Source organism: Camarhynchus parvulus, chromosome 4 (assembly GCF_901933205.1).
Source record: "Camarhynchus parvulus chromosome 4, STF_HiC, whole genome shotgun sequence".
Taxonomy (NCBI): Eukaryota; Metazoa; Chordata; class Aves; order Passeriformes; family Thraupidae; genus Camarhynchus; species Camarhynchus parvulus.
In genome coordinates, this window is record NC_044574.1 from 42,347,790 (window position 1) to 42,354,367 (window position 6,578).

Here is a 6,578-nt window from a genome sequence, read left to right on the forward strand (position 1 = left end):
ATCACTCTCTATACCCTGGCCAAAAAACCCAAGGGGATCCAGGCCAGCAGACAATTTTGTTTCCTCCTCATCTGCTTAGACACCACAGGCTATATCTGATCTACCTGTGATGAAAGGGAAACAGAGCCTTGCATACCTTTTTTCTACTGAGCAATTAAGAGCTGAGCAGCAAGTTAGCTTCAGACAAATAGAGGAAAGAAATAATCTCTTGCTTGTGTCCAGAGTGACCATCTGGCTGACCGACTGCTGGCAGCGTGTCACTCCCCAGGCAGCCTGCTGACAGCCCAGCACACATCAGCCTCATTTTCTGAGTGATCCTTTTTTGTTAGAAAAAGGAAAACAACTTTTGAAGGCTCCTTGTTGAGCTCACAGCTGGATTTGGGAATCAGACAAGAAGTTACCTGGGGCTGACATGGAAGTCTTTGACATAGCCTCACTTAATAGAACAGTTCACATCCCAGACAGCAACATAAGGAAAAAACAGCAGTATTCCCATGGTGCTGTACTTCTGGCCACTCTTGAGATATGTGCCCTCAGTCTGACACAGGGTAGGAATAAACCATGAGCCCTGCGATTCATGCTGGAGCTGGGCACCATGGACTCTCCTTACCCTGACCCATGCCTTCACTGGGAAATGTTCTTGAGGAAAATAAAGAAAATAAATGTTCTTGACCAAAATAAAGAAGAATGAATGTAGCAATGACTATATGGAGTATATAATGAGTAATTCCATGTTTGTATTCCCAGTGATTAATCTGCAGGCAGCAGTTACAAGAATGTAACTATTTGATGTAAATGATGACTATTCTTATTAATAATGTTTATATTCTCTCTCTATGCTATTTGAGTTCCCTTTCTTATCATTATGGTAGAGGAGTTTCCTCTTTTAAAGTAAATTTCCTTTCCCCCCCTAGTTTCCCTCCATAAAAGAAGTAAAAACCTTCCTGAAATCTGATGGCTCTGCTGTTCTGGACCAGAGCAGACAGCCAGTTCTGTTTCCTTGCCAGTTAGTGATTTTCTCATGCTGACAGATGTGCGAGACAGTGATAGATCAGATTAATTCTAATTTCTGAAGTGAGCCGACATTTGAACCCAGCTAATTTAAAATGTTCTTTCTGTGTTTAGTCTGCTCAGGCAATTTAACTGCAAATCTTTCTCTCAGTGCTGTTCTTTCAGCTCCTGTGGTTGGGTACATGGAGCCAGCGCTCACCGCTCACTTATTACGGCAAACAGATGCAAGCAAATGGGCAGCTCACATGCACGCAATCCCCTGCATTAATGGCCTCTTCTGCTGCTGCACAGCTTTGGAGGACAGCTCAGCTTAGCCCTCGCTAGGGGATGGCTCCTCCTCACCTGGGCACCCAGGAGCTGAGGGATGTCACGTTGGGAAGAGTGGTGGAGGGTACGAGCTTTAGCCATCTCGCAAGGCAGTCCTCTGTTTAATCCTATTATTTTCTTGCTTTCCATGACTCACCAGCCTCACAATGTGATTTGAATCAGCCTAGCATAAATATTTTTTTAAAACACTCATTTGTCTTTGTTTCCACAGATGTCCTTTCCAAAGTTGCTTTTATTTCTCTCAACTCCTGTCTTTGCTATTTCATCATGAATACACTTGCAGGCCTCTTTCTAGGATATCCAAAGGTATCTGCATCAGAATATGTCTCTTTTTCTAAAGAGGTTCTATAATTTTCATTTTAAACCATGAAAGCCCAAGATTGTTTTCAGTGAAAATTTGATTTTTTCTCTTAATAGAAAATTACCTCGGCCTATAAAAATTGCTTTAATCAAAATCTCAATGTTTCACTGAAAATGTCTTGATGTAACCTATTTGAAAAGTAAACATAGGCAGGAAGACAATGCTTTTTCTTTTAACAACACTGGTTTACCATTTTACCATTACTCTTGAAATTCTTTACACTCTAAATTTACACAATGTGAAATTAGTGTCAATTATGCTAATCTTTTTAATCCACATTCTTAATGTTGACAATACTGTAATCTTTCAGACACTCAGTTGTTTTCACATTTTATTTTCCTCCCAGCTTGATAAGAAATGAATCTCCTTCCGCATTTCCTTTACTTTTAGTCTTTCCCCTATAAAGCATATACTCTTAACACAATTTTATTCTAGTCCTGATTCTGTCTAATAAATGCATTTCTACTGTAGCCAGCTCTTGTCATCCTTTTGCTTTACTCTTATCTGATTCCCAGAGGAAAATGGAAAGTCTTCCTACAGGTTTTCAAAGCAAAACCAGACAACTTTCCCAGTTATTCCATATTCTGGTCGAATTCCATATTTCTGATACTTTAATAAGGTTAGGAGACTACCATAACATATTACTGGAACAATGAAAAACCAAAATGCCACAGAAAGATAGTTACTAACTTTTAATTTTAAAAAGTCATTTTAGACGTTTTAGAAAGTTTTGCCATTTGCTCTTGAGAACTTGGAAAGGTTTCAGAAGTCTTTGTAAAAGAAGCTTTTTTTGACTTCCTCAGAAGTTTTCTCTTGTAAGTGGCACTTTCTGCTCAGCCCCAGCCCTGGCTGTTTGCATTTTTACCTCCTCTGATGCTTCTGTGTGCCTGTCACAGGCTGTATCTCTGTCCTTTAGTCCTGCTGCAGCTGCAGTCACAGATCTGTGCAAGAAATAAATCTTTCAATGGATTTACAGTCTGCCATTTTAATCAGTTCTTCCTAGACATTATATGCCTTTAATCCAGTTTCATTCATAGGTACTGGTAACTTTGATATTTTAATCAAATGTTTTTGTCCATTGTATTTTGCTTTTATTATCTGAGACCAAAGAATGCTGTTCTCTCTGTTAATAGTGGACTTCTTCAACACCTCTTTGGGCAATCTTAGCTGATCCTGGGACAGCATTTTGAAACTGTGTGGTCTCATATATTAGATCATAAAAAATTAAAATTAAATCTTGCAAAAATGTCTAATTAAAAATAAGTGTAAATGAATACAACTTTGTTTCTGGAGATGCATAATTTAAATGAGTGTTTTTCCTATCAGAAGCATATAGCATATTGTTTACTACTTTGGAGAAATGGTACCAGTATGTGGCAGGTAATGAACAGAAACATTTACCTTAATGGCAAAATCTCTTTTGCATAAGTTTCATACATTTATTTTTCTCTTTTGCCTGGACACCCTGGCAAAATTTAACCTTTGTCAAGCTTTGAAGAGAATGTGTCTAATTTCTGTCTCACAATACTTCCTAGCTCACTATAAATATCATGTCATTCTTGAGCAGCATTGTGTACTGAATCTGTAATGTCTTGCAAGATAATTGTTTCAACTCATTGAATAAGTGAAAAACACATGGGATTCATTCCAAACCTGATTTTTTTTCATCATTTAACTTGCTCAGTGTCTTGATTTTTTTCCCTTTTCCATATACAGATATTTAATTATTTACTCCACAAAACCTTAAAAAAAAGAAGGAAAGCTCCCCATCACATCAGATCAAGCATTTGTAAATATTGAATAAGTGGATGATAAAGCATGCTAGACAAGACCATGATCATATGATGTGACAGTACTGTTTAATAAATCCCTTCAAGAAGTGTTTGCTTCATTGTCTTTGATTGTTGCTGACTGGTTACTTCAAGTTTCTTACTGTTTCTGAGAACAGAAAGTCCATGGGGAGCCAGACTGCCTTCTGTATCATTGGAATTGATTTGTCCTTTTGTGCCACTGCAGAAGATGGTGACTCTTTTCATTTTTCTATAGAAATATTTTGCTAAGCATCTTTAACAGAGGGAAAGCACCTCTAATGCACTTCATGGGGTTTTTACTCCTTACAGGCAGGACTGCAGGTAGATAGGGAGCCCTGTGTGACTTCCAACCTAACAGTGCTGGAGTCTTTCTCACAGGTAGCAGATCTTGCAGACACTGGGCAGAGAAATCAGAATTTCAATATGAACTATGCCCATAACACCAAGCCAGACCATCCCCACACTGATTAAGGTGTGTGTCAGTGCCCTTTATCCAGTGCTTAGGAAAAAGCAGCTCTCTCCTCCCTCACTGTTGTCTTCTCCTCCTTTTTTGCTCAAATATATATGGCACTGAAATATTTCAGATCATTTTCCTAGTCTGGTTCAATACACATTGTCAAAGAAGGACTGGGGGCCTGGGGTACAAACTGTGCTTCAGTGTGCTTTTGAAACAGTTTGGCTGTGCTCTGCTCTTGAATCATGATAAACTGTAAAATGTCAGGTCAGTCCTTAAAGAATTCATAAATGAGAGAACAAGTGCTACATGCAGCAGAAGTGAAAGAGGCTTCTGATGAAATATGAGGACAGAGATTGTACCTCCCTACTGTATATTGTGCTACTTGTTAGTATATTTATATATTAAAAAAAAAAAACCAACACAGATTTCTGAGAATAGTCAGCTTTAGAAAAACTGATGACTGAAGCAGAGAAAGCATTAGCTTTCTCATTAAATGCTAGTTACTGATAACACTTGACTGACCTATATACCTCTTAAACAAGAAAAAGATATTTCTAGAGCACCTGGGGAAATTAGCCATGGCTAAATTTTCTTTAGATTTTAGAAATTATGTTAATCATTTTATGCCTACAAGTTTCATAATGTGGTTTGAGCTAAGCAGCTGTTGCTTACACTGCTTGTCTCATGCAATGCAGCAGAGTTGCATGAGAATGAGAATGAGAATGAGGATTCAGGATCCAGCCACAGCACAGCAGAATATTAATGAGCTAGCTAGCATCCTGTTTGGTGCACATTGAAGGAGCCCATGGTGTGGTACAGAGCCCAGCACTGAGGGAGAAGGAACTTTAATCTGAATGGCCTTCCCGCTGCTGCTGCACACCAAACTCCCCTGTGCACTCCACAGGGAGACTTCAGAAGGGATGGATGGATGGATGGATGGATGGATGGATGGATGGATGGATGGATGGATGGATGGATGGATGGATGGATGGATGGATGGATGGATGGATGGATGGATGGATGGATGGATGGATGGAAGGATGGATGCAGGGCTTCTGTGTTCACCAGAAGCCCTTCTGGACCTTCACTCCTGCTCTTCGAGCCCACTCTGGCCAGGAGTACCTGCTGCTTTCCTTCCCAGAGCATGGACTCAGAGGCAGGCAGGGGAGCGCAGGGCAATGGAGCACAGCTCTGTTTTCCATTGTGGGAAGAAGGGTAAAACCTGCAAGAAGAAGACAGAAAGGAATTTTAGCACATCACATCTGAAACCTGAATTTTACCTGCATTGTGAAGAAACCCCGAGTCAGTTCTGGCTGCACACCTGACAGCAGCATTTAGAAGTCTTCTGTAACCTACAGTAAGGGGTTCTGTGCATTTGTGTCTATACCTCAAGTGCTGGAATAGACATGTTTATGCAATTCACTAGCCTGAAATATTTTTGAACAACCACCAGTGAATTTGGACAGGCAGCAACTTTAAATACTAGCCTTTTGCCTTGTCACAGAATATTCTGAGATGGAAGAGCCCCACAAGGATCATTGATTCCAACTCCTGCGCAGGACACCCCAAGAGTCACATCATGTGCCTGAGAGCACCGTCCAAATGATTCTTGAACTCTGCCAGGCTTGGTGCTGTGACCACTTTCCTGAGGAGCCTGTTCCACTGCCCAACCACCCTGTGGGAGAAGAACTTTTCCCTAATATCCAACCTAAACTTTCCCTGACACAACTTATGCTGCATTTTGGGTTAAACATGGTTAGATGCCACAAAGAAGGTGGCAATGGAATGCCTTAACTGTATGCATTTTGTACAGACCACAAGGGACTCTTCCATCCTTTTCAAGGGGAGTGCTGATCTTCTCTCCTTTCATACAACACTCAAAAAGGTCATAATTCAGAATTACCAAACATCCATAATTCATTAGACCAGACATCCAAGTGAATAAACTTTGTCCTGCTTCTACCACCTACTTCAAGCCTGCCATATGACTCCAGGAGGTTTGAGTGGATGTGCACACATCCTATGCCTTCACTTCTGCAAACAAAAGTCCTACTGAAAGGCACAGAGAAACCTGGTTTATGAAAAATGGCATATAATCAGTAGCATCAGTCTGACTGACATGTGCCTGCTGTCACTGCTCTTCCTGATCTTCCTTGTCTTCTGGAGGTGCAGAAGAGAAGTTCTGTTTTCATCCATCTCTTGTCAGCCCAACATCCTTCAAAAGCACCACAAGCATATTCACAGCAACACTACTAAATACAGAGAGCAGAGGAATGATTTGGAAGCAGCAGTATTTCCCTGTTAGATTCTTGTGTCTCAGATAATGAGATGCATGATGCCTGCCTCCTGCTGATAGCTGGGCTGTTGCTTGCTTTTTATAAGAAATGATTTGCTGGTGAAAAGCCAATCAGCAAAATGCTGAACCTATTACTATGTAATTTCATGTGAAAAGAGATAGAAACAACCTGTATCCTTGGATAATAACTAAATATTGATTTTCTAGTAGTTGTTTTATCTTCACCCAAATCACCATTTATTAATGGAGACAGTTCAGCCTCTGGTTTAAATAGGATTTACTGAAGTTTAAGTCCCTATTTCTCTTACACTGCAG

General features: G+C 40.2%; 1 non-coding gene across 1 annotated transcript; it reads right to left on the reverse strand.

Moving 5' to 3' along the window:
- Positions 1 to 5,713: 5,713 nt before the first annotated feature.
- LOC115903803 lies at positions 5,714 to 5,844 on the reverse strand. The gene has a single exon (XR_004060733.1). It is a non-coding gene; the product is annotated as a U6atac minor spliceosomal RNA (small nuclear RNA).
- Positions 5,845 to 6,578: the final 734 nt, after the last annotated feature.